This window comes from Palaemon carinicauda, chromosome 5 (genome assembly GCF_036898095.1).
Source record: "Palaemon carinicauda isolate YSFRI2023 chromosome 5, ASM3689809v2, whole genome shotgun sequence".
NCBI lineage: Eukaryota > Metazoa > Arthropoda > Malacostraca > Decapoda > Palaemonidae > Palaemon > Palaemon carinicauda.
The window spans coordinates 72,327,068-72,347,827 of record NC_090729.1 but is presented as its reverse complement, the minus strand read 5'-3'; the positions used below and the strand labels follow the sequence as shown (position 1 = coordinate 72,347,827).

The 20,760-nt window shown below is 44.0% G+C and overlaps 1 protein-coding gene across 9 annotated transcripts in view; it reads right to left on the bottom strand.

The window, feature by feature from the left end:
* LOC137641331 (plasminogen receptor (KT)) overlaps positions 1-20,760 on the bottom strand; it is a 565,134-nt gene that overhangs the window by 341,476 nt on the left and 202,898 nt on the right. The gene's annotated exons all lie outside the window — the stretch shown is intronic.

The window sequence follows — 20,760 nt, the reverse complement described above, 5'->3', positions numbered from 1 at the left end:
TTAGCTCAGAAAATTTAACCCAGTCTGCCTTGTCTAGATTCCAACGTGGCGAGCTTTGCAAAGGTGGACCCTTGTTGGTGTTTATAATGATTGGTGCATGATCACTAGTATGCCAATCATCTAATGTCCTCCAATCAAAATCAAGAAGGCAGTTAGAGCTTGCAATTGAAAGGCCAATGCATGACAAAGTACCTGTCTGAACATGGAAGTGCGTGGGCTCTCCTGTATTAAGGAGCCCCACATCCTCATTCTCCACAATTGATGAGATAATATTGCCCCTTGTGTTGGCCAAAACATCACCCCATAAAGGATGTCTACCATTCATATCTCCCAGTAAGAGAAAAGGTTGAGGGAGTTGTTGAATAACTTCTGCTAAATCATCATATAAAATATCATCATTTGGAGGTAAGTACAGAGAGCATATTGTATATTTTCTCCCTATATCAATTTGTACAACAACTGCCTGCAGGGTTGTACGTATAGACATGGGTATTTGGGGAACATCTCGACGAATGTACATGAGACTTCCGCCATGGCTCCCTGCTTGTTGATTATATGGTGTTATATAGCTAACATACTCTCGAGGACTAGGAGTGTTAGAATCAAGCATACTTTCCTGTAGACATACTATTATGGGGGAATGCTCATGAATTAGGAGCTTAAGTTCTTCATATTTCGCCCTCAAACCCTGACAGTTCCATTGCAAAATGGAGGAGAAAACTATGGATTATTTCTGGAAGACATCTTGGGTGAGGTCTTCCCATTAGCAGTTTTTAATCTAACATTATTACTTGTAGGTTTCTTCAGAGATGGTCTTGTTATGTTGGGTTTTACGTTGGAGTTTTTCTTTGTATCTTTTTTATATATTTGTTGAGGGGGATGGTGGACCTCAACTTGAATTTCTGATTTATTTAAATTGTCTTCTGGTTGATCGCCAACATCAACAGACAAAACATCATATTTATTTGATGTCATAATTCTAGTATTTCTTATGGAAGGGGGTGAGAGAGATGGAAGTCTCTCTCTTTTACGATTAATAGGTTGCGATCTACCAGGTTTTTGTACCTTCCCCACTACAGGTACACCTGATAACTTGGTGTCAGGTGGAATCTCCATTAAATCAGGCAAGGATATGGCCAGGGAGAGGTTAGTACTATCCTTTGTAATGGGGGACAAAGGTTTGATAGTGGTGGGCAATGTCTTTTTGTTGATACTCAATGATAAATCTTTAGGAGGAGATGTTCTTGTCTTATGCAGCACTTTATCAATAGATGGTGAATTCCTTTTTCGAGAACTACCTACAGTAGTAGGTGGGTGAGATGATTCCCGAGGAACTTTTTCACCTGTTTTTAATGTTTTTGCATAAGTATTAGATTTATTTAATAATCTCGTGGCATGCCCCACGCTTACATGTTCAATAATTGATTTATTGAGGGCAGCCTCTTCTAACTTATAAAACTGGCAGCTCCTATCATTAGATTTATGATTACAGTTGCAGTTTAAGCACCTTGCCTCAAGTGTACAATCCCCATGGTAAATTTTGGAGCAAGTATTACAAATTTTTTCATTATTGCAAACTTTGGAAGGATGTCCAAATTTAAAGCAATTATAACATTGCCGTGGCTTCTGCTTAAAAGGTTGAACTCTGATCCTTTCGTTTTCTATGTCTATGTGGAAAGGTACATCAGCATCCTGGAAAGTAAGAAAAATCATTGATGTTCCAGGTACTTTATGTACTTTCCACACTGATAGGGGACACATGGCCAATATCTCCTCTTCAGTAAATTCATACAGATCCCTATTAAAAACCACTCCCCTTCCATAGCTAAAGTTTAGATGGGGTTTGATGTCCAATTTTATATCATCATTTACTGTCTTCAAATTAGACAGTATAACAGACTGTGTGTATGACTTGGCCTTAATCAAGAAACTTTTCTTCCCGAATCGAGATATATCTCCAGGTGCGATCGTACCTACCTTCCTCTGAAGAAATTTGCATATCTTGAAATAATTTTCCGTACCTCCCACAGATTGAGCAAGAAGCCACATTGGTGGTTTTGGCTTTCTTTGGGATGGTATATCTGCCTCTATATCTTTATCAGCCCAGTCTGCTGGTCTGTAGACATCCAGATCTTTAGGTGCCCCATCACACAGAGCACCCTTAACACTCATATTACCTACTTTAATATCAACAATGTTACAGCTTGCATTAAATGCTTCCTCATGACAATTAAATGATAACCAAGATTCCCAATTATCATCTTGAAGTTTCATTCTAATTTCTTTTATTGATCCGTAACACTCAAATATTTTATGTAGCACATCATAATTAGCTTTTAAAGGGATTTGGGTAATGTGCAGGACTTTCAGTTTTCCTGTGTTGCCCAAATTACCCTTTTTCGGAATGTTTAAAGAACAGTCCTTTTTAGTTCCTACGTCGTCAACGGAGTTTTCTTTAAATGAATTGCCAGAGGTCGTCAACAGTGCCGGGGGCGAGTCAGCATATCCAGGGGAGGTGGGGTCATTCTCACAAGAATCCATCGGAATAAAGAAAAGAGAAGAGTGATTTTTTGAATAGTTTGATTTACCTGCTTGAGAACATTAAGGCATCACATGTTGGGAAGGAAATTTGCACTCTCCACTACCGGCACAGTGAGAGTATACTTCCCAGATGGTCCACTCCATACCCTACCCGAAGGATAGCATCAAAACAGATATAGAGGCACAGGTGTAAGCTGAACCCACCTGTTAGGACTGAGACCAAGAAACTATGGAATCATCCTCCCCATATCTGTAATGACGGGCTTCCGGCCAGAAGCCGAGAGTCCTACCCCAAGCATTGGATCCCCCTGGATTCCGAAGACCCAACACTTGGAATAGTTCCGCCAAAAAGGTCCAAACCATCTTCGGGATGGCTGAGATCATCCTATACACTCACATATAGCTTTGAGCACAAACACCTCCCAACCGTGACACCTTTCACATTCATCAAAGCAGGCAGCAATACCGGATGCAGAAACATTCGCCCAAGTGGCAATAACAGATGTAGAAACATCCATGCCATAAAGAGAAAAAAAAAAGATAATAAACATACATATATATGTAAAAATATACACATATACATATGGAAAATTTTACTCATAGGGTTGGGACAGTATCATGAAAGAAAGTTTATAATATTAGGAGAAGGTTGAAGCAATATAAAGAGGAAGAAAAAGATAAGAAAGAGAGAAATTTAGATTCGAACTGGGGGAGCAATTTCCCCAAGTTCGAGAGCCCTCTTGCCCATCACGAAGTTTCAGCACAGGAATAAAATGCCGTGCTGAAGCTCAATGACTTCATCAAGGCATTCTCTCATTAAGAGGGTAAAGAAGGTGATGAATGCAAGAGTTGATGGGAGAAGTACAAGAGGAAGGCCAAGGTTTGGGTGGATGGATGGTGTGAAGAAAGCTCTGGGTGATAGGAGGATAGATGTGAGAGAGGCAAGAGAGCGTGCTAGAAATAGGAATGAATGGCGAGCGATTGTGACGCAGTTCCGGTAGGCCCTGCTGCTTCCTCCGGTGCCTTAGATGACCGCGGAGGTAGCAGCAGTAGGGGACTCAGCAGTATGAAGCTTCATCTGTGGTGGAAATGTGGGAGGTTGGGCTGTGGCACCCTAGCAGTACCAGCTGAACTCGGCCGAGTCCCTGGTTAGGCTGGAGGAACGTAGAGAGTAGAGGTCCCCTTTTTGTTTTATTTCTTGTTGTTGTCGGCTACCCCCCAAAATTGGGGGAAGTGCCTTTGGTATATGTATGTATGTATGTAAAACGTAAACTGATTTCTAATCAGAATATTGAAGAAATTCTATTCTTTCAATATAGGATTGGTCTCAGCAAACACCTGGGCGAGGATGCCCAAGATATATTGGAAGATAACTACTAGTATAACATATACAATAGTTTTCTATCTGCAGTATATACTATACTGCAAATATACTGACTACTGTATAAACATATACTGTAATCCAACCGGCATATAGCCAGCATAGCTAGTCCCTGCCGGCACAGCCCGGCCAGCATGCTAGCTAAAAGAGAGAGAGAAAGCATGGAGTGAAGGACTGCCTTATTAGTGTGTATGTATACACTAAATAAGGATGTAAATATCTAATTTACTGCCTTTCCCCAGAAAGAATGTTCTAATGAAAGGGGAGATTGTATCATTCAGGCTTCCATCCAACCACCAATACCATCGCCGGCAAGGTCCAGCCGGCACATGGCCGGCAGGCTAGCACCCGGCAGCACTGGTACAGTCGGCATACCGCCGGCTGAGTCAGCACCTGTCTGTGCCGGTCCGGCCGGCATACCGCCGGCCAGGCTAGTACCCCGGCAACAGCACTTGTGGTCAGCAGTCCAAGGGGGGACTGAAAAACCTTGGTGACAGAAGAGACTTCCCACCAACAGCCATCATGGCTGCCGGCAGCTGTCATGGCCGCCGGCAGATGACATGGCTGCCAACAGCCTGCATAGCCGCTGGCAGCCAACATGGCCGACTGCAGCAATCATGGCCGCCGGCAACCGTCATGGCAGCCGGCAGAGCCGCAGGCAGTCAGACAGCAGCTGTTAAGTAGGAGTCCGGCCGGCCCCGCAACCCACCGGCAATCAGTGAGATTGCAAGACAACAGCCCAAAGAATTAGGATGGCTAGGCCATCACTAAATGACAGAGGGGGGAGGGAAAAGGGTCCTGTATGAGGTGTGGAAGGAGCCGGCAAGGTTGCCGGACCTACCACACCCTTAGGAACTCGTTTCAGTATCGGCGCCATCCTAGGCGGCAGGAGAATCTCTATTCACCAGCCTAATGTCTGCCAATACAGTTAAGGGGACGGCAGCAGTGCCGCCTCCTCTCAACAAGGGAGAAACAGAGTTCCAGTGCCGCGCCATCCTAGGCTTCAGAAGTGTACTGCTCCTCAGCCTAGGGTCTGCAAGCACAGGACTAGTCTACTTGGCCACAGGGAGAAGGTGGCGGCATCATACGACCACTTCAGGTGTAGCCTAGGGAGGGCTAGCCTCCTATGCCGGCAGCCTAGCCGGCAGGGGAATGACTATTCACCATGCCGGCCGACTGTCGGCACAAGACTAGATACTCTGAGGTTCTGACAGAATCCCAAAACCTGCCATCTGCGGTTAAGGGACGAGACAGAAAACCCTAGGCTAGTCATGCCTGAATTAAAACTCGAGGTACGACCCACTAGGGTTGTAGCCTAAGGCTACACTCAGAGGGAAGAGAGATTACCCTTACATCTCTACTACAGACGAGTATCGGTTATATAATAATTCTAGGAGATATCATCCCCGATGAATTGATAACCAATACACGAGGGTAACCGGGGAAATGTCGAACGTATACGATGTTGCCTAGGTTAGGTTACCTAGGCAAGACGAGATCTCGGTTACCTATATCACCGAAACTATGACATATAAGATCGACACAGAAAAGGAAAATCATGCATATAAATATTTTTACAAGTATAAAATGCCTAAATAGCCTTCATAATTAAATTATTAATGCTATTTAAACCAGGAATGTCGTTCTACTAACTAAATAACACGTGCCTAACAAACGACAGCACCCATGGCGCCTCCAGTAACAGGCCTAGCTCCTAATCATAATAAATTACTCTAATTTCACTGTGAGAAAGGAGCTAAAATATACAGTGATACCTCAGTACTCGACCATAATCCGTTCGGGATCAGTGTTCGACCTCCGATTTGTTCGAGTACCGAAACCTTTTTTCCCATAAGAAATAATGGTATTTATTTTTATACGTTCCTACGCACTCCAAAATGCCCAAAATATTAATAAAACGTGTACCTAAACAACAATAATTATTTAAATGTGTACAAAATTGGTCGGAAAACTATATAAAACTATTTTAAACCATTTACTGTACATACCTTTGAGCAGCGGTTCAATGGCATACAGGAATGGATGTGGAGAGGATGGAAGGGGGAGGTTACTGCTTGGAAGCAGAGTCCCCTTCCATGATGTGGCTGGGTAGTTCTCCTTCAGGGGTTTTTTCTCTCTGCAGTAAAAGGTCAGGCAAATCTCCTTCAGGGGTTTTTTCTCTTCTGTTTCTCTTCTCTTGCTTTACTTATACTTTCCCCGGCCAACTGCTTTTCTTTAATAAATATAAGGAGCAACTTTTCCATTTCCTCAATTAATTGTGGCCTTTGCTAACTAATTGCTGTCACTCCCTGTGCAACATTAGCTTTCTTTATCACTTCCTTATTTTTCAAAAAGGTCGACTTCGCCATGCCATACTGTAAGGCTAGATCAGACACTCGTACACCATTCTCGTATTTCGCAATAATTTCCTTCTTCAACTCGATCGTTGTTCTCACTGTTTTCCTCTTATCCTTCCCCTTATCACTAACTTTCTTGGGGCCCATTATTATCGGCAAAAAAAGACAATAAAACGCACAAAATCATAATAAATTCTCAACACGTGTTGTCAGACTGACGCTCTCTCTTGAAATGATGCTACCCGACCAAGCGAGAGTAGCCGAGATAGCCGCTCATCTCACTCGGCCACGCGTTCGGCTGTTCGAGTTCTGATTTTTTGTTCGAACACCGCGGCAAAAATTACTCTAATTTTTTGGTCGAACTCCGATTTATTCGAATTTAGAGTCGTTCGACTACCGAGGTATCGCTGTACATATTGTAAAGATTGAATATTCAATTTTCCAGAGGCGAAAGAAGCTGGAGATTGCATAATAATAATCCTTGAAAATCGATCGAAAATGTCAGATCAACAGGGAACACCACCGTGCGAAATCGGTACAGAATTAGGAATGTCCGCCATATTGGATATGGCACTGTTGTGATACTCAATAGTAGTATGGGAACTAGGGTAACCTTGATACGGCTCCCCTTCTAATTCTGCTACTTTCCCCCTAGAAGCGTAAACGCTATTCGGGGTGCAGATTGCTATGTGGCGTGTCAAGAATATGTCCCCTGATATTATGCGATAGCCTTGAGAGAAATTTAAGGATATTCGCTCCAGGAGTTAGAATTCTGGAGACCTAAAGGTAAATTCTCTGGGAATATCACTGTAGTCAAATATCCCTTAGGAAGCTACTCTTAGGAACCTTCCATCAGGACGACATGGCTTGAGCCCAAAAAAGCTGTGTGTTGAGATATTTAGAAGTGTGACTGTCTAGGTAAAGTTATTACAAGTCTTTTTATAGGAAAAACTGTTGTAACCAAGACTTTCCCAATACCACCTCGCCAGGGGATGGGGACGCAACAGTATTAGCTTAATACTAGGTACACAAGGGAGCGTGGTTTACCTTTAGTGGTTTGAGGTCAGCTTATGCAGAGAACCCAGGATGCTGCGTTCCCCAAGAGAGGGGAAGATGAAGAAAAGAATAAGAGCCAGTCAAATCTTTTCATTCACGCTAGTCTGCGTAACAGGGCCCTCAACCTTCTGCTACTTGTCCAATAAGGAGCTTAAGGTATACAACCAGGTGTTGTGCAGCCACCACAGGACCGACAGAGATTGTACAGTATTGAGTTCCTTTGAGTCACGTCTTGCAGGAGAAAGGTTGTGAAAGTCACCTGGAGCATTCACACCCTTGCTTGTAAAACCTGCATCATAGAGTAATCTGCTTAGAAGGGCCAGGAGCATAGCTATGCACCTGACATTGTGAGTCGACATGTTGGATGAGGATCTGAGTTCAGGGCATAATTGATGACTCAGTGAATCAGTAGAGATGATATTTTGGTGATCCTCCTTTTGTCTTTCCCAGTGCTGATGACAAGAGGAGGGACCCGGGTGGGCTGTTGCCGTTCTCTTAAGGTAGAGCCTCATACATTAGCCCGGGTACAGTAACAGATGATCTGGATCGTTAATTACCGAGTGGAGATTTGTGTAGGATCCGTCACCTCTGGAGACTGTGTCTGGCGACATACTCGGGGACGAAACTGAACGTTGCCTTTCACCCTTTTCATTAATGGGCAATGTCGAAAGAGAGACCATGAAGTTCCTTGACTCGTATGGCCGCTGTCAGAGTGTTTAGGAACACTGTCTTCTAAACCAAGTCAAAATTTGTTGCCTGGTGAAGTGGAACATAAGGAGGTCTCCTTAGAGACCAGAGAACTTGAACCATGTTCCGAGAGGAAGGTCTCAATTCCGACTGGGAAAAGGCAAGTTGTAAGTCCGTATGAGTTAGGAAAGATGTAGCGATGAGAGGATGTCCTTCCTTTCAGTATAAAGGTGAGGCTGGAGGTTGAGTGATTGTCTTTACCTGTTGAAACTGAAAAGGGGGTCTTTTCCTCTTGCATATACTCAAGGATTCCGCTATTGCTGGAATAAAGGTATCGAGTGGAGAGATACGCTTTCCCATGACACCAACCACAGAAGACGTTATATTGCCTGGTAGACTGATGCTGAGGAATTCCTCAGATATCCAGACAACCTTTTTGCAACTTATTGCAAAAAGCCTCTGTGAGAGAGGAGGTACTGGGTAGTCTCCAGGCGTACAATCATAGCAAAGCTATAGCTTGTGGTAGATGTCGAAGTGTGGTTGTCTGTGACGTGGAGATGGTTCTCTTGGAGGCTCTATCAGGAGCTGCAGGTTTGGAAACCGTTCTGCGTGATGCCATAGCGGAGCTATGAGAGCTCTTGAGAGGCTGACCGATGTTCTAGCCTTCTTGAGTACCCTTCTCCAGACAAACCAGGGATGAGATGTAAACGTCATTGTTGTACCCACCATTGTTGGCATGCTTCTTGCCAGAGAGCCTTTGGGGCCTAGGAATGGGGAGCAGCGGAAGCCTGAGGTTCAGGGGCATTGCAAACAGATCCCTGGTTGGAAAACCCCGTAAAGTCAGGACTTTGTCAGCTACAAGGTGATCCAAAGACCATTCAGTACACCTTATCTGAGTTGCTGTGCACAGATTGTCAGCGAGCACATTCCTCTAGTCTGGAATGAAGCGGGCTGATAGTGCTACCAAACGGACTTTGGCCCATCTTAGTATTTATACTGTTAAATGGGAAGAGGCTGCAAGCAAGTTCCTTCTTGCTTGTCGATGTGAGCCTTTATGTGGTGTGCGGTGTTGTCACTCATCACATCACTGAGTGGCCTGTTAGGAACTGATGAGGCTGTTGAAGGACCGGAGAGTTGGCCTTCATCTCTTAAGAGATTTAAGTGAAGGTATTTTCGGACTCTGTCCAGAGGGCTGAAGTCGTGTGGTGCAGCACTATGGTCCCTCCTCCTTTCTTTTGATGTCTCTAAGCACAGCCCAAGTCCGTGGGGTGAGGAAGGATGAGAAGGTTATACCACTCCGTAGATTCTCGACTGACACCCATCCCTTGAGGTTCGTCCAAACTTCTGGTCCCATGGGGGTCAGAATGTCTGGGGGATCGAAGGCCTGATTCCAATCGGACTCAAGTCACTCTGGACTGGGAGTTCTTCTCGTTTTGAGAAAGGGTCTTGTGACTTTTCTACACCTGTCTTTGATGAGAGGGTTTTGTGGAGATTGGTGTCTACAATCATTCCCAGATACAACAATCTTCTGAGAGGGAAGTAGGGAAGACTTCCACAGGTTTACCTTGATCACTGGATCTTGGTAAAAAGACTTCAGAAGTTACGGTGCTAATGCAAAGTTGCCACCGACTCTGCTAAGGTCAGTCAGTCGTCCAGAAACGGAGGAGACAGAAGCCGATCCTGTGAAACCCGGATGGGTGTAGTGGAAAGATCGAAGCACAGTGCCCTAAACTGGTGTTTCTTGTTTGTCTAGACTGATTGATTGATTTAAAGTTTTCAGGCATCCTGACATTTGTCTAGACTGAATCTTCAATCCTTCCTAGATGGATGGTTTGGGCCTGGAAGTATGCGTCCTTTAGGTTCAGCGTGCAAATAAAGACCTGAGGTCTTTGCCCTGGTCCGAACTCCAATATGGTGTGGACATCGACCCAAAGGGACAGCTCCTTGCTGATCGTTTCGCATGGGAGATTGTTGACGCTGGGGTCTTGACTCGTGACATAAAGGATCAGACGCAATACCCTGTGTAAGGATTCTTCCCTGGGAGAGAACTCCTTCAACTGATAGAAGTAAGGCAACGCTTAACCCTACCATGCGCCCTGATGGGATTGATGCTATTCCTTAGAGCAGCATCAGTCTGGCAAATGTTAATCAAAGGTTAACGGCTGGGTATCGTGGATACTGTGCAGTTGGAGATTGCTTGCAAGTAGTCACCTGTCGACAAGTCGCTGATGAGGGTTGTCGATCGTTTGCCAATCATTTTAGTAGATTAGTGTGATGGCAAACGGCCAGTAGCGAGAAGAGTGTTGTATGCCTTCTGATCTAAGGAATCACGAGCAGAGGTTGACTAGTATGTCCGAGTCACAAACTGATGGCAAATTGTCGATGATTGGTGAATCGGCGATCTGTGAGTCAAAGATGGTAATTGACAAGCAGATGAAGGCTGTCTGGTCAGTCAGCCAAGGAAGGTTGGCGATAAATAAGTTGGTAATCTGCTAGGAGAGCCCTGAAAGACAGTAGAATGGTTTAATGATAGTCAGTTGGTGATGGTGAGCCATTGATGATCAGCGATCAATCGCAGACCAGTGATCAGTGGGCTAAAGATCAGCAAGCTGACTATTGGCTGGTCAGAGATCAGCAAGCTGACGATTGGCTGGTCAGCGATCAGCGAGCTGAGGTCGATGATCGAAGAAAAATGAGCTGCCCATCGGCGATTTAGTGATCAGCAAGCTGATGACTGGGTACTGACTAGCAATCGGCGATCGGCACGTTAGCAATTGGAGAGACTAGAGGTCAATGATGAGAGATGAGCTAGCAATTGGCAATCTGGTGATCGGCGAGCTAGCGATCAGCAAACAGTGATCTAGTGATCAGTCGGTTGATGACTTCTTGTTTGCTGACGGTGGTATTGTAAAGAAAAAAACTCCTGAAGAGATAGGGACCAAGGGTTCCCTGTGAGGAGTCTTGACCGATGGTAGATGCGTTTGATTCCCCTTGGAAGATGGAATCTTTGGAATCTTGAACCCTTCTGTGAAGCCTCTTCCCTCTTTTCCCGGCAGCCATGCTGTTATGCGTTTGCGGGGAGAGGAATAGGACAATGGTGACCTGTCAAAATGTTTATATTCTTTCTGCCTATTGCGCGAGTGTGCAGGAAAGTACTGGAGCGATGGCACACAGGATGATGCTGGTGCTCAGTTTCTCCTTGAGCTCAGTTTTCGGTGAATGCGCTGAAGAGCGCTGGAGAGCAGGCAAGCGCTGGTACGCAGGTGAGCGCTGGCTCTTTGGCTAGAGCTGGCGCATTGGCGAGCATTGAATCTGCGAGCACTGGTGAGTGCTGGCTCTTTGGCAAGAGCTGGAGCGTTGGATCTGAGACCGCTACTGCGCAGGAGAGCGCTGGATCTGAGAGCGCAGGAGAGTGCTGGATCTGAGAGCGCAGAAGAGCGCTGGCCAACAGGCATGTGCTGGCTCTTTGTGAAGACCTGGCGCATTGGCGAGCGCTGGATCTGAGAGCGCAAGTGAGCAGGAGAGTGCTGGATCTGAGAGCGCAAGTGAGCAGGAGAGTGCTGGATCTGAGAGCGCAAGTGAGCAGGAGAGTGCTGGATCTGAGAGCGCAAGAGAGCGCTGGCGCGCAGTAAGGCACTGTGTTGCGTTTTGTGCAGTCTCCCTGGTCGCGCAAGGGCAGCTGCCTGGGCATGCGATTGCGGTCGAGAACTTGTGCGTAGGAGAGCGCTGGCGAGCGCACGGAAGGCTGCTGCCGCGCTCATGGGAGAGTGCTGCCGCGCTCACATGGAACACTGCTGCCGCGCACGCACGGAAGACTGCCGGAGCACGCGGAAGGCTGCCAGATCAGGCGTGGAAGGCTGCCAGATCAGGCGTGGAAGGCTGCTGGCACGCACGCGGAAGGATGCTGGCACGCACGCGGAAGGATGCTGACACGCACGCGGAAGGATGCTGGCATGCACGCGGAAGGCTGCTGGAGCGAGACTGATTGATTTAAGGTTTTCAGGCATCCTGACATCTAAGGTCATTGACGCCGAAGGAAGTCATCATCTTTGAGCATGACAAGGCAAAGGCTATTCTGTCCAAGATCCTAAAGGGAGCTGGATACACCAACTCCAAAGTCTCAGCATTGAGCAAGAGGCATCCTACCTTCATTGCTCCTTCCTCCAAAGCTTTCCCTTTCTCGGTGAAAGCCCTTGACTGTGTCATGAGAGCAGTCGATGCAGGCAAACCATGCCCAGTGCTAGAAGAATGTAGACCATTATCTCTAGCCATGCCTACCTGCGAGGAGAAGTGGAACGAGGTTCATCTAACCTTCTCCGTCTCTAAACTGGATCCGGAGATAGCAGGTCAGCAGTTCAATGAGAACCTTTCAAAACTGCCGAAGCATCTTTTGAGAAGGGAACAGGAGACAAAAGGGAGACTAGCCACTTCTTTGTCTCTTCAGAACTGCATGGAAATGTGTGCAGGCCTTACGAATGCCCCAGATATGTACATGGTCTTAGCCAAGTCTCACATGGGTACCCTTGTGAAGGACTTGTATGCCTTTGTCAGGTCTAGGAGGGCCTGTAGAGAGCATGTGTTTGCCGCAGCAACGGTCAAACACGAACCCAGGAGGCTGATCACTTCATGTATCTGGGGCAAGGACCTCTTTCCACAAAATGTGGTTCAGGAGGTTATCACCAAAGCGGCCACGGAGAATAGGAACCTTCTCCAAAAGTGGGGTATGTCTTCCAAGAGGAAATCATCCTCAGACGCTGGTCCCCAACCTAAGAACGGGAAGACAAAGAAACCACGCAGACCTGCACAACTTCCGACAGTGACCATGGCCACAGTGCCCCAAATTGTAGCTCAGCCTCAAACCACCTTCCATATGATACCCCAACAGCTAGTAGCTCAATCGCCTGCGTTTAATCCAGGCTTTGAGAGGCACACAACTACCTTTCGCCCTCACAAAGGTAGAGGCTCAAAAAGAGGTTCCTCAAGAGGTAGAGGAGGACGCGGTCACGGAAATAGATCCTCAGGAACATCTCAGCAATGAGAGGCTCCAGGTAGGAGGGAGACTCTTCCACTTTCGGGATCGTTGGACCTTCGATCCCTGGGCCCACAGCCTAATTAAGAATGGACTCGTTTGGAAATGGAACAAAATTTCACCCCCTTTTCCTCAATTCTTCCAACACTCCACCCCCTTCTTGGAAGAATATACCTCAGAACTCTTGAACAAACAGGTAATAGGGAAAACGAAGACCATCAAATTCCAGGGAAGGCTGTTTTGTGTTCCCAAGAAGGACTCGGCCAAACTCAAGAGTCATTCTAGACTTGTCTCCACTCAACAAGTTCATCGAGAACAACAAGTTCAGGATGCTTACCTTACAACACATAAAGACCCTTCTACCAAAAGGGGCGTACATAGTCTCAATAGACCTGGCAGATGCTTACTGGCACCTACTAGTCAGCCACCCCCTCTCCTCCTACCTAGGATTCAGGCTACAGAAGACGAAGTATGTCTTCACAGCCATGCCCTTTGGGCTAAACATAGCCCCAAGGATATTCACGAAACTTGCGAATACAATTGTCCAACAACTACGCTTAGAAGGAATTCAGGTAGTGGATACCTGGACGATTGGCTGGTATGGGCAGCATCCAAGATGGTTTGTCTACAAGCAGCCATAAAGGTGATCCAGTTCCTAGAGCACCTAGGCTTCAAGATCAACCGCACGAAGTCTCGCCTTTCTCCAGCTCAGGAGTTTCAATGGTTAGGAATCCATTGGAACTTACAGTCACACCGTTTCTCCATTCCACCGAAGAAGAGGAGAGAGATAGCGGGATCAGTCAAGAGACTACTGAAACTCAAGAAGATTTCAAGACGCCAACAGGAAAGAGTACTGGGTTCTCTCCAGTTCGCAGCAGTGACAGACCCAGTGCTAAAATCACAGTTAAAGGATGCGTCAGGAGTCTGGAGAAGATACGCATCAAACGCTCGAAGAGATCAACAAAGGTTGACACCGACCCGATTATGCACGCTACTGAGGCCGTGGTCAACAGCCAAGAGCCTACCACAAACAATTCCCTTACAATCACCTCAACCATCAGTGGTAATACACACAGATGCCTCCCCAGAAGGATGGGGAGGCCATTCCCAACAAAGGAAAGTGCAGGGGAATTGGTCACACCAGTTCAAAACCTTTCATATCAACATTTTGGAGGCTATGGCAGTCTTCCTAACGTTGAAGAAACTATCCCCTCGCAGATCAGTCCACATCATACTGGTCTTGGACAACAAGGTGATAAGATGTCTAAACCGACAAGGCTTGAGATCACCTCACATCAATCACGTGATGCTAGCCATCTTCTGCCTGGCAAGGAAGAGGAGATGGCACTTATCAGTAGTTCACCTGCAAGGGTTCCGCAATGTGACGGCGGATGCTCTGTCCAGGCGAAAGCCGATAGAGACAGAATGTTCCCTAGACCAGACTCGTTCTCCTTCATCTTGGAAAAAGTCCCGGAACTGCAGATGACCTCTTCGCAACAAGCAACACCAAGAAACTACCTCGATATGTAGCCCCTTACGAGGACCCTAAAGCAGAGCGACAGACACCATGTCTCTCGATTGGAACAGGTGGAATCAAATCTATCTGTTCCCACCAACCAATCTCCTGCTGAAGCTCCTCAACAAGCTAAGATCCTTCAGAGGAACAGCAACAGTAGTGGCCCCCAAATGGCCCAGAGGCAATTGGTTCCCTCTAGTTCTAGAATTGAAACTGAAGCTGTTTCCTCTACCGAACCCAGTTCTATCCCAACTGGTTCAGAAGTCGACTGTCTACGCTTCATCCTCGAAAACCAACAACCTAGATCTCATGATTTTCTCGCCCTATCAGCCAAGAAAAGGTTTGGGATCTCAAAAGACAAGATCGACTTTATAGAAGAATACAAGTCAAATTCAACTAGGACACAATATGAAACGCCTTGGAAGTACTGTAGTGGGTTTCCTTCGTGAAAACAAGGAAACCGACAGAAATATCAATAGATTTCTGTCTCTCCTTCTTCATCCACCTACACGAACAAGGCCTGGCTTCCACCACAATAACTGCATGTAATTCGGCTTTGACTAGACCTCTTCTTTACGCCTTTCAGGTGGACCTTTCAGGTGAAATCTTCAATAAGATACCGAAAGCATGAGCTAGACTCAAACCAGCAACCTCTCCAAAGCCCATATCGTGGTCACTGAACAAAGTTTTGCACTACGCTTCGAACATGATTGATTGATTGATTTAAGGTTTTTAGGCATCCTGACATCTAGGGTCATTGATGCCGATATCATTTAGTTTATATATATAAAAGAATTAAAGAATATTCAATTAAAACCATAAAAGTTAATAAGTCATTATAAAAGTTAGATAGTTTTCAAAAGAAATGCTTCTGAAACAAATCTAAAAATGCCACTTGCATAGTAGGACACATCATGTTCAAGAATCTTGGCAAGGATGAACCTGCCATTCTCACCTCGAGCCTCAAACAAAAATCTATTCCGCAAGTTATTATAATTGGGGCATTTGGTCAATAGATGCCTCACTGTAAGAGGTACCAAACAGTCGTCAGCAGAAACTCGTGTGTCTACCGAGTGTGACCAATACGGAGACGACAAAGAGAAGTCTCCCATTTTCAGGGCATCATGTTATACCTCCAAGGGCTTATGACATTTGTTACCTCTCACATTTTATTGCCATCTAGACTATCCCAGTGCTGTTGCCATTTATTGCAAAGCAATTTCTTGATGTTAGGTAGATAATCATTACACGGAATGGGATACCTTCTTGGCAGCAACTCGGATGCAGCATTCTTTGCCAGTGAATCTGCCTTCTCATTCCCAGACACACCTACATGTGCTGGAACCCAACAAAATCGAACCATTATACCTCTCCGTCCAATAATAAAGAGCCATTCTAAAATCTTTAAAACTAGAGGGTTACTAGGATTAAAAACTTCTAAAGCTTGAAGGACACTCCTTGCATCACTAAAAATTGTAAAATTACCCTCCTTCTCCAATGCTATTTTCTCAATAGCGGTTAATATGCATACAGTTCGGCAGTAAATATGGAAGATGTTAGAGGAAGTGCACCTCTACAATTAAAATCATTACTATGTACTCCAAATCCAACGCCAGCATCAGATTTGTAGCCAATAGTATGTATAAAAGTCGACCCTCTATGTTCTTCAACATGTTCCATAAAAAGAGACCTGGCTTCTAGGTCAGTCATATTCTTCTTAACTCCAATAAAGTATTTACAAAAAAATATCTCTGGGAATTTCCATGGAGACGTTGATGATACCTTGAATGGAAGTACCTTACTTCTAATTATATCCAGACTGTTTAATAATCGTTTCACCCGAAAGCCATAAGGTTGAGGAGATTTTGGGTGCAACTCAAAGTATGATGTGTCTCATAAGGCTTACAGTCTGAAAGGCTAAAGAGTTGGGGAGTCTTTGCAATCTAAACCAATACCGAACAATGGAAGACATTCGGTAAAATCAACTTCAAGAAGTCTTGACTCTCTCTAGCTCAAAGGTTTCAATGGCTGGAAAACCATTGGAACCTGAGGTCACATTGTCTCTCCTTTCCCTTAGGGAAGAAGAAGGAGATCGCATGGTCGGTCAAGAAACTACTATAATCCGACAGGATTTCAAGATGCTAACAGGAAAGAGTACTGAACTCTCTCCAGTTCGCAGCAGTGACAGACCCAGTGCTGAGAGCACAGCTGAAAGATCCGTCAGGAGTCTGGAGAAGATACGCATCAAACGCTCGAAGAGATCTAAAATGACCGATATCGGCCTAACTTTGATCACTTCTCACCCCATGGTCGAAGGCCAAAAGCCTAATGAGGACCGTGCCCTTGCAACCACCTCTACCATCGATGATCATTTGCATGGATGCCTAGACGGAAGAATAGGGATTTCACTCCCATCAAAGGAAAGCCCAAGGGACTTGGTCATCTCTGTTCAAGGCCCTTCTCATCTACATTTTGGAAGCCATGGCAGTCCTGTTGACATTGGGAAAACTCTCCAAGCAGATCAGCCCTCATCAGGCTGATCTTGGACAGCAAAGTGATAGTGAGATGTCTGAACAGACAAGGCTTGAGATCGTCCCATATAATCCATGTGATATTAGCCATCCCTTACCTAAAGAAATGGCACCTATCAGCAGTTCACTTACAAATGATCCGCAATGTGACAGCGGATGCTTTATTGGCTCAAGACGCATTCTCTTCCAGATTGGAACAAGTCCCGGAACTGCAGATCGACCTCTTCGTGACGAGCGTCATCAAGAAACTACCTAGAGAAGTAGCCCCATACGAGGACCCTCTAGAGGAGATAACGGACGCCATGTCCCTAGTTTGGAACGGATGGACCAGGAAATTCCTGCTCCTTCCATCCAATCTCCTGCTGAAAGTCCTTAACACGCTGGGATCCTTCCAAGGAACGGCAGCTCTAGTGGCTCCCAAATAGCCCAAGAGCAACTGGTTCCCTCTAGTGAGGGAACTGAGGCTGAGGCTGGCCCTTGTACCAAACCCAGCACTATCTCAAAGGGTTCAGAATTTAATTGTGTTCGATTCATCACAGTGAATCCAAAACCTTCATTTCATGATTTTCTCGTCCTAGCGGTTAAGAAAAGATTTGGGATCTCAGAAGGCAGTACAGTGAACCCTCGCTACTTCGCGGTTCGACCATCGCGGATTCACCACTTCGCGGATTTTTTTCATAACCCATGTATATACATATATCGCGGATTTTCCGGAAATATAAAAAATACCGCGAAGTGACCGATGGTGCGAGATTGGAGAGAGTAAGGAAAATTGAATCGTGATTGATTTTCAATATAAATGAAACTTTGAGGAGCAACAAAGATATCATTTGTTAGAGAGATAGAGAGAGGTAAGGAATGGGAGGTAGTGAAAAGTAGCCCACAGAGAGAGAGAGAGAGAGCCTTACCTTATTGCCTTATTTTTTGTTTGGGTTCCCCCAGGTCCCTCAGTGTGAGGCACCTCGTATATCCACCAGAGAGTTGCTAATACATCTTCCGGTGTATTTTGCATCTTCCAGTCTTGGATGGTCTGGGATGCATCTTAGGTATTTATCGAGCTGATTTTTAAACGCATCTACGCTCACTCCTATGTTTCATAGATGAGCTGGCAGCACATTAAATAGTTGCTGCATTATCGATGCTGGTGCGTAGTGGATTAATGTCCTGTGCGCCTTTCTCAGTTTACCTGGAATGCTTTTTGGCACTATTAATCTACCTCGGCTTGCTCTTTCTGATACTTTAAGCTCCATGATGTTTTCAGCAATTCCTTCTATTTGCTTCCATGCTTGTATTATCATGTAGCGTTCTCTTCTCCTTTCTAGACTGTATAGTTTTAAAAATTGCAGTCTTTCCCAGTAATCAAGGTCCTTAACTTCTTCTATTCTAGCAGTATAGGACCTTTGTACACTCTCTATTTGCGCAATATCCTTTTGGTAGTGTGGGTACCATATCACATTGCAGTACTCGAGTGTACTACGCACATAAGTTTTGTAAAGCATAATCATGTGTTCAGCTTTTCTTGTTTTAAAGTGTCTGAATAACATTCCCATTTTTGCTTTACATTTAGCCAACAGTGTTGCTATTTGGTCGTTGCATAACATATTCCTATTTAAAATTACACCAAGGTCTTTAATTGCTTCCTTGTTTGTGATTGTCTCATTATTAGGTCCCTTGTATGCATACACCATTCCTTCTTTGTTTCCATAATTTATTGATTCGAATTTATCGGAGTTAAATACCATCCTATTTATCTCCGCCCATTCATATATTTTGTTTAGATCTCTTTGTAGTGAGTTCCTATCTTCATCACAAGTAATTTCTCTACTTATTCTTGTGTCATCGGCGAAACTTCTCACTACGGAGTTTTCAACATCACAGTCTATGTCTGAGATCATAATAACAAATAGCAGTGCAGCTAATACCGTACCTTGGGGCACACCAGATATTACCTGGGCTTCATCTGATTTCTCGTCATTTGCAACCACTATCTGTTTTCTGTTTTGCAGGAATTCTTTTACCCATTTTCCTATCTTTCCCACAATATTATGCTTTCTCATTTTTTTCTCCAATATGTTATGGTCTACCTTGTCAAAGGCTTTTGCAAAATCTAGATAGATCACATCTGTGTCTTTTTCATTTATCATATTATTGTATATGTTTTCATAGTGAGCTATCAGTTGGGTCTGTGTACTTTTTCCAGATACGAAACCGTGTTAACCCATATTAAACAAATTATTTTTGACCAAATGGTTCATTATTTTCTTTTTTATTACCCTCTCATACACTTTCATAATATGTGATGTTAGACTAACAGGTCTATAATTGCTTGCCTCTAGTCTTGATACACTTTTGAAGATAGGGGTTATATAAGCTAATTTATGTTTAACATATATCTCGCTCATATCTATACTCTGTCTTAGCAGTATTGCAAGTGGCTTCGCGATAGTGTTTGCAGTTTTTTTTAACAAAATCGCTGGAACTCCATCTGGTCCGGCTGCCGATCCATTTTTAATTTCGTTTATAGCCGTGACAATATCTGCTTCATTAATATCTATATCCGTTAGATATTCAACATTTACTTCTCTCATTTCTGTTTCATTATTCTCATTCGCAATTCTTGGCGTGAACTCACTCTTATATTTTTCTGCTAATATGTTGCATATTTCCTTTTTTTCATTCGTTAGCCGTCCTTCAATTCTTAGAGGGCCTATTTCTATTCTCCTTTTATTCATCTTTTTTGCATAGGAGTAAAGTACTTTGGGGTTTCTTTTTATATTTTGAAGTGTCCTTTCTTCTAAGTCCCTTTTTTCATTTTCTTTCGACTGTATAATCTTTTGTTCTGCATTTTCTATCTTACATTTTATTTCCCTCATTTTCCACACATTTTTTTCTTTTGCAAGATTTTTCTTCCACTTTTTAATTTTCTGAAATAAGATCCTTCTGTCTCTTGGTATGCACTTCTTTTGTTTATTGTTTTTTTTCGGTACATATTTTTCAACAATTTTCTCCAGTATTTTGTACAGTATATCCGTATTTACCTGTATATTATCACTTATAAATACATTTTTCCATTCTTTATTCAGTTCTTCATTTATTTCTGACCATTTTATATTCTTACTGTAAAAGTTATATTTTCCATATCCTTCTCAAAGTTTTGTGCTTTTATTAATTCTGTGATCACTTGCTTTGGAATGAACTATCAATTCTATGACATTGTGGTCTGAAATTCCCGTGTTATACACTATTATTTCTTTAACATAATTCACCTCATTCACAAATACTAGATCTAGGACATTTTCCTTTCTTGTTGGAATGTGGTTTATTTGTTGCATATTATGTTCTAATAGCATATCTTGAAGCTTTTCAAATTGCCTCTTATCTTCTGCGCTACTATTACTATCTTTTTTATATGTATACATACAACCACTTTCTTCTATCCGTTCTTTCCAATCCACGAAAGGAAAGTTAAAATCTCCGGATAGGAGTATATTCCAGTCTTTATGGTTTCTACATATATCATCTATTTTTTCTATTATTATGTCAAACTCCTTAGTGTTTGGGGGTCTGTAAACTACAATATTCATTAGTTTTTCAAATTCAAATTCTACCGCAATCAATTCACATTCTGTGTTGCTGTATTTTTCACATACTTTTCCTTGATT